Raw genomic sequence first — 7500 nt, 5'->3', positions numbered from 1 at the left:
CAACCTAGTAATGGACGAAAAGGTCTCCTGTCGGTATGCTCCTCTTTTGTAATCCTTTGTAATTATCTCTACCCATGTGTTAGAACATTAAACTCGCTTGCATAAGAACATATGAACGGAGGAGGCTGCAAGAGACCATAAGGCCTACACTAGGTAGTACTGAGTCAATATATTCGTCAATATTATTGGTCGTATAAGGATAAGGGAACGTTTATGAGTGGCGATGATGACGGGCGTACACCAGGAGACGCTGAACGACGATTGAAGCCTTCGGGACCTCTGTAACAAATAGTGGGCGATGTATGTAATTAAGGAACTGTGAATGTTTGTATGTAGGCGTGTATGTATGCATATATGTATTTTTTTAATCTATGTCTGTGTTTATATTTGTATATACTTTGTTGAAATACGTGTTTACACAGGAATAACTCTGGAAATGGCCATGGAGATGCATTAAGGTCGTTTATGATACAGTTAATGCATAGGAATTTGACCGTATAGGTTCAGTTTTTGGATCGAGTGTGGGGATCTACAGTAAGGTTGTTTCAGATACAGTTAATGCATAGGAATTTGACCTTTATGTAAGACTCGTCAGGAGTCGTTGCACATGGGGCATAGCTGGCGCCGGCGCCAATCGTCGTCGTCGTCGTCGTCGCCGGCGACGAAGAAGTACGACTCCAGGGGAGGAAGGGCCGTGGCTCCTCGAAGTCTTCGGTCGAGGGGGACCTAGCTTAAGGACGACCTTGAGGCCTGGAAGGGTTTGGGTCTGGCTGGCGCCAGGCGATTTTATTCAGCCAAAGGGAAATCCTGGTCAGTCCTGTGGAGGGTCAGGGTGTGAGGGGAGTAGCAATATTGTATTTTTATTTTTATTTTATTTTATTCTATTTTATTATTTACTTATTAATTGTTTTGTGGTTGTGGTTCTGGGTGTTTTGCATGACTCGAACCGCCCTGACCTTGACCTAGAGTGGTCAGGGAAGGGTGACCTTGTCTCGCTCAAGGATAGACTCCCAGCTGAGAGTGACCTGCCTGGCCACGCTCACATCTATACAAGGCTGCACGGTCATCTATATATATATATATATATATATATATATATATATATATATATATATATACATAAATATATAATAATATATACATATATATATATATATATATATATATATATATATATGTATACACACACATTTATTAATCTTATTTGGTTTGATTTGATTTGATTTTAATTCTATTTATTTTATTTATTATTATTATTGTTTTGTATACATATATATTATATTCCACCTTTTTGTGTCAGCCTGTCCTATTACACTCAGCTGCTTTGAGTATCTCGCGAGTGTTCTATGGTCGCCCAGCACCTTCAAGATATGAATATAAAAGGTCATTGCCACCCCAGAATGTGTGTGTGTGTGTGTGCGCGCGCGCGGTCGCTTTCATGTACAGTATATGTTTACACACGCGTATGTGTTTGCAAATATGTATATTTTCAATGCATGTATATGTTTATGCATGTTTAGGCACTGTTCGTATGTATTTCTTTTAGCGTAAAACTAATTGGTCCGTTTTTCTTGCAGACTCTTCAGGGCCCGTCGGCAGAACCTTCTTGTCCAAGAGGAGCTTTTGGTAGTCAAGAAAACGACCCACTAGGAAAAAAAAAAAAAAAAATCTCGTGGGAGTAGGTGGGCCTTGGCCAAGGGTCAGGTCCGGTTCGCGATGCCCTCCTGAAGTGGGACTCGAGCCGCTGGCGGAACGAGGAAGACAGTGGTGGAGTTTGATCTCGACGCGGCTGGGCCTTCCGTTGCACCGCTGCATCGTGGAACTCTCCCACTGGGGAGGAGAGGATGATTATCTCACGCCTCCCACAGGTGAGAATACTCCCACATTGGCCTTCAACTCCCAGGGGGGAGGGGGAGTCCATCCTATGGGACGTCCGTGTTTATTTATTTATTTATTTTTTTTTTCGTTTTTTTTTTGCTGGGAGGGTGGAACAACATTAAATATATTGTACTTATGTGGTTAATAGTGTAGGGTTATATGAATATACACGCTTCAAATTGGCCACATAGGCGTATATTTACAATATCTACATGACTTACATTTTAACTTCCTTATACTGATATAACAAACATTTACCGAAATTACACGTGGCGACCCCCCTCCCAAGATTTCTTGGGGGGAAGGGGCAACTGCCCCCCCCTCTTGCCCTCCTCCCCCTCAGGACGCCTATGCACGGGGGGAGGGGAGTCCATCTATCCCCCCCTAGGCGGCAGATCCACGGCCCAACACCCCCTCCGTGAAACGATGACGTCATCAGCGGTGTGTGAGCAAGTGAAAACTCTGCGCGGTTGGCAGCCCTGACTCGGGGGGGTCTTTTAATTGGCCATCCATCATCTGTGTTAAGCTGCGGTTACACTAGTCAACGGAATGGTTGGACTCCAACGATTCTGTTGGATTTCGTCCAAGGTTGGAATATAACCGTAACTTTAAGCCAGGGGTTCTCGGGACGGTTTGCATGGGGTATTTAGATGATTAGCGAAAGATTACTTAAACATTTAAATCTGCAAAGAGAAAACACTGTACATTGCTTTTGATGTTGATGTTTAACTGATGAACAAAGGTGTTACAATTTGATATCGTGGTGCCTTTGTATAATCTTAATATATCACCATCCCATTTTCTGTGTCAATGTTAATGGGTGGTACGGGTCGATGGTCTGATGACTCTTGGGGTACGTAACGGGAAATAGGTTAAGAACCCCTCTTTAAGCTAAGGTTACTCTCCAACCTTGGACGAAATCCAACTTAATGGTTGGAATCCAAGCATTCCGTTGACTAGTGTAACTATGGCTTTAGATGCGCCGTAACGTATAGTCAGGCCTACCAACCGTGAAGCTGTCTTTCGGAAGACGATCACACGTTGGTGCCCCTGATTCGTATTTCATCGGCCTTCTATCCGCGGGGGAGAGAGTTTCAAGGAGAGAGAGAGAGAGGAAAAACAAAAGTTATCATTCTTCTTCAGTTGGAGATAAGTCTCCATCAACATAAACAGTGCCGCGTGCCTCTGGTCCGTAGGGGTTCCCCTGGAATAAAGGCTTCATGAAGCGTGTGGAGTCGGTATCCGAAGGAATTATTTCTCACGAAGGCGGATGTATTTTTTCAGGCCGGTGTCGGCAGGTGATTTTATTCAGCTTTGGTCGTCGGCTCGGGAGCTGAATGAAATCGTCTGGCGGCACGAGGCAGATGAGAAATAAACGATGTTCATCCTACTCCAACCTTGGACGAAATCCAACTGAATCGTTGGAATCCAACCATTCCGTTGACTAGTGTAACCGTAGCTTAACACAGATGATGGATGTCTTCACGTTAAAGAGAATGATGTTTCGTTACGCTCCCGTGTCTAAACTTTGTCAGCAGCTCGCTCACTGTGACGATTTTACGTTTTTTTTCCATCAAATGATTAATATAGAACAGATACTTAGATAATTAAACAAGTACATAAAGAAAAATAAAAAGTATAGATAGAGAAATAAGTAAATAAATAGATAAATAAAAGAATAGATAAATGGATAACTATGTAGATATAAGTGAGTAGATAGATAAGTTGATAATATCAGATAAGGGAGTGTCATGTGATTTGAGTTTGTAAAATGCGGTTGGATCCTAATGGCGATTACTTATACAAAGATCTCAAGATGGTCCTTGAAGTCTACTAATTGAAGCTTCAGGTTTGGTTCGAAGGTGGATGGGAGAAGAGACATAGGGAGACCGAGAAGGAGATGATTTTTAGAGAGAAGAGCTAATTGGTGGGAGATGAATGGAGGAGGAGGAGGAGGAGGAAGAGGAGAAGGAGGAGATGGTGGTGGTTTGATAAAGAAGTATGTTACGTCTCTTCAAGGAATTGGGTCGAAAATTTCCCTTGCAAAGGAACAGAGTTGTGGACGTGTACGTATGTGGGTAGTAATACATATATACACAAAGGTAATCGTACACACGCACACACACACACACACACACACACACACACACACACACACACACACACACACACACACACACACACACACACACACACACACACACACACAGTGCCAGACCGTGATGGCACTGGAGGCTCGTTATTATGCCATTAAGGTCGCCCGATTCTCTTCATTGGCACCTCATCCTGGCCCTGGTGCCACGAACAGAGGCACCTTCTGCACTTGCAGTGTCATGTGCATGACGCACTGGCTGGCTGTGCGCAGGTTTCATGCACTCACCGCTTTTATGTATTTATGTATTTGATTTGTTATTTAAATTATTATAGTTTTTATTTTTTATTTTATTATTATTATGATTTTTTTCGCATCCGACCTAGATATGGACCAAAAGGTCTCCTGTCGGCATGCTCCGCCTTTGTAATCCTTTGTAATCCTTTGTGTGTAGGTGTATAAGGAGAAGGGATGGTGATGGTAATGTAGATAGATGTGGAGGTACGAGAAGTAGAAGGAAGTAGATTTCGAAATGGGGGAAGAAGTAGAGAGGGGGTAGAGATGTAGAGGTGGAGATGGAGGTAAGGACGGGGATAGAAATAACAGTAGAAATAGAAATGGAGATGGAGAGAGAGAGATGAGGACAGAGATAGAGATGGAGAGTGTGGATATAAAGGTGGAGATAACAGAAGTAGAAATAGAAATGAAGATGGAAATGTGGACGGGGAAGGAGATGAGGACTGAGGTGGAGATGGATATGTGGACAGAGATAGAGATGGAGGAGATGAGGGCAGAGATGGAGATAGAAGAGATGATGACAGAGATGGAGATGGAGGAGATGAAGACAGATGGAGATGGAGATGAGGATAAAGATGGAGATGTGGACAGAGATAAAGATTAAGATGTGGATACAGAGATGGAGGTGAGGACATAGAGATTGAGATGGAGAAGGAGATGAGGACAGAGATCTAGATGTAGAAGGAGATGAAGACAAGAGATGGAGATGGAGAAGGAGATGAAGGCAGAGATAGAGATGGAGAAGAAGATGAGGACATAGATGTAGGAGATGATGACAGAGATAGAGATGGAGATAGAGAAAGAGATGAAGACAGAGATGGAGAAAGAGATGAAGACAGAGATAGAGATGGAGAAGGAGATGAGGACATACTGTAGATGTAGGAGATGAAGACAGAGATGGAGATGGAGAGGGAGATAAAGACAGAGATGGAGAAGGAGATGAAGACAGAGATAGAGATGGAGAAGGAGATGAGGACATAGATGTAGGAGATGAAGACATATGTGGAGATGGAGAAGGAGATGAAGACAGAGATGGGGATGGAGAAGGAGATGAAGACAGAGATAGAGATGGAGATGGAGATGAGGACATAGATGTAGGAAATGAAGACAGAGATAGAGATGGAGATGTAGATGTGTCCTTGGCGAAGAAGGAAAGGTCATTCCATTCTGTACGGAGGGTCTGTTCTGTCTGTGTGCTGTCTGTGTGTTGTCTGTGTGTTGTCTGTGAATCTCCAACCCCTGTCCGCATCTCGGTCCTTGCCACTCAGGAAGCCTGGGTTCGATTCCCAACCCCGAGAAGTATATCGGTGTTGATATGTTTGTGTATACCAGTGGTCACAGGGGGTTATGTTAGTATACGCGTAGATATGTGTATATACCAGTGGTCACAGGAGGTATGTTGGTATACTCGTAGGTATGCGTGTATATACCAGTGGCCACAGGAGATATGTTGGTATATGCGCAGGTATGTGTATATATATATATATATATACCAGTGGTCACAGGAGATAGTCGGTATCGGTACGTGTGTATACCAGTGGTATAATTTTTCCCCATTGTAATTGAGGGGGGGTAGCCCTTTCAAAACATGCCCAGACACTTTGTGGAAGAAGGGGGGATTCCCAGTCCGCTTGCTATAGAACGAAAGGGAAACCATGTGTCTATTCGCCAGTGGAGATTGATGAAGCTCAGATGGTCAACTTTGGTCGCGTCGCCAGCTGGGTCAGTTGTGCCATTTCCAGCCACAGCTGGTCGAGTCATGTTGGAGGAGGAGGGGGAGGGGAGGAGGAGGAGGAGGAGACCGTGGCAAAAGGAGAAGATATTCCCTTCCAGTGGGAGAGGAACTTGCTCTCTCTCTCTCTCTCTCTCTCACACACACACACACACACACACACACACACACACACACACACACACACACACACACATTCTGTCTCTCTATCTCTCTCACTTTCTGTCTCTCCCACTCTCTCTCTCTCCCACTCTCTCTCTCTCTCTCTCTCTCTCTCTCTCTCTCTCTCTCTCTCTCTCTCTCTCTCTCTCTCTCTCTGTCTCTCTCTGTCTCTCTCTCTCTCTCTCTCTCTCTCTCTGTCTCTCTCTCTCTCTCTCTCTCTGTATATATATATATATATATAATCTCAATGCTTGACATTTTCTTCTAGTGTGTGAGTTTATATGTATGTGTGTGCGTTGGTGCTATGCTTATGGGGTCCCGTCTTTTGTCTCCACTCTTCAATCTTGGCTTTATAGTATTTTTTATATTGGGTCAGTGTGTGTACGTGTGTGTGTGTGTGTGTGTGTGTGTGTGTGTGTGTGTGAGTGCGTGTTCGTGAATTAGCGAGAAAGAGAGCGAGAGAGAGGGGAGTGAAAGAGAGGGAGATAGAGAAGAGAGATAGAGAGGTGGGATGACAGGGAGACAAAGAGAGAAAAAGAGAGAGCAAGAAGAGAGGTACATTACAGAGGTAGAAAATGAATGATACTTACAAAAGAGAGACAGGAGGAGAGAGAGAGAGACGGAGAGAGAGAGAGAGAGAGAGAGGTGGGATGACAGGGAAACAAAGAGAGAAAAAGAGAGAGAGCAAGCAGAGAATTACATTACAGAGATAGAAAATGAGTTTGATACTTACAAAAGAGAGACAGAAAGAGAGAGAGAGAGAGACGGAGAGAGAGAGAGAGAGAGAGAGAGAGAGAGAGAATTTGGCAAAGACAATTTAGTGTGTTGGTTATAAGAAATAAATCAGAACATTTGTTTGACAACATCCCACAGTTGTTGTCAGAGGACAAACGCGATGGCCGAGAGAGGCAGACTGACCTCACAGAGGGAGGGGGGGAGAGGGGAAGAGGGAGTGGGAGGGGAGGGGGAGGGGGATGCGATGTCTGAAAGGTTAAAGGACGGACGGCTTTGGAGTAGATAGCTCTAAACACGATTTATTTATTTCTTTGTTTATTTCTTTATGTGCTGTATTCATTTGTGTATTTTGTTTATTCTTCTTTGATGATTTATCATTAGTATTTTAGTGTTTTATACATTTTTCTATTTTTTTTTTCTATTTATTATTATTATTATTTTTTTTTAAGAGAAGAGTTTGGATTCGATTCCTGCTGCTCCTCCTCCTCCTCCTCCTCCTCCTCTTCCTCCTCCTCCTCCTCCTCCTCCTCCTCCTCCTCCTCCTCCTCCTCCTCCTTCTTCTCTAGAGAAGACCCTCACGTCTTCAGTATTTCGCCAGGAGGCT

At 43.7% G+C, this 7500-nt stretch overlaps 1 protein-coding gene across 9 annotated transcripts in view; it reads left to right on the top strand.

Annotated features, from left to right (window-relative positions):
* The window catches only part of LOC143038396 (cytokine receptor-like), a 319290-nt gene that overhangs the window by 72871 nt on the left and 238919 nt on the right, over positions 1-7500 (top strand). For all 9 annotated transcript variants that reach the window (XM_076207513.1, XM_076207512.1, XM_076207511.1 and 6 more), the window contains one exon: positions 1578-1868. The gene's annotated coding sequence lies outside the window, so the exon portion shown is untranslated. The remainder of the gene's footprint in view (positions 1-1577; positions 1869-7500) is intronic.

This window comes from Oratosquilla oratoria, chromosome 24, assembly GCF_046742065.1.
Source record: "Oratosquilla oratoria isolate Oo_2021 chromosome 24, ASM4674206v1, whole genome shotgun sequence".
Taxonomy (NCBI): Eukaryota; Metazoa; Arthropoda; class Malacostraca; order Stomatopoda; family Squillidae; genus Oratosquilla; species Oratosquilla oratoria.
Note: the sequence above shows the minus strand (reverse complement) of the source record. Positions and strands in the feature narration are given on the sequence as shown.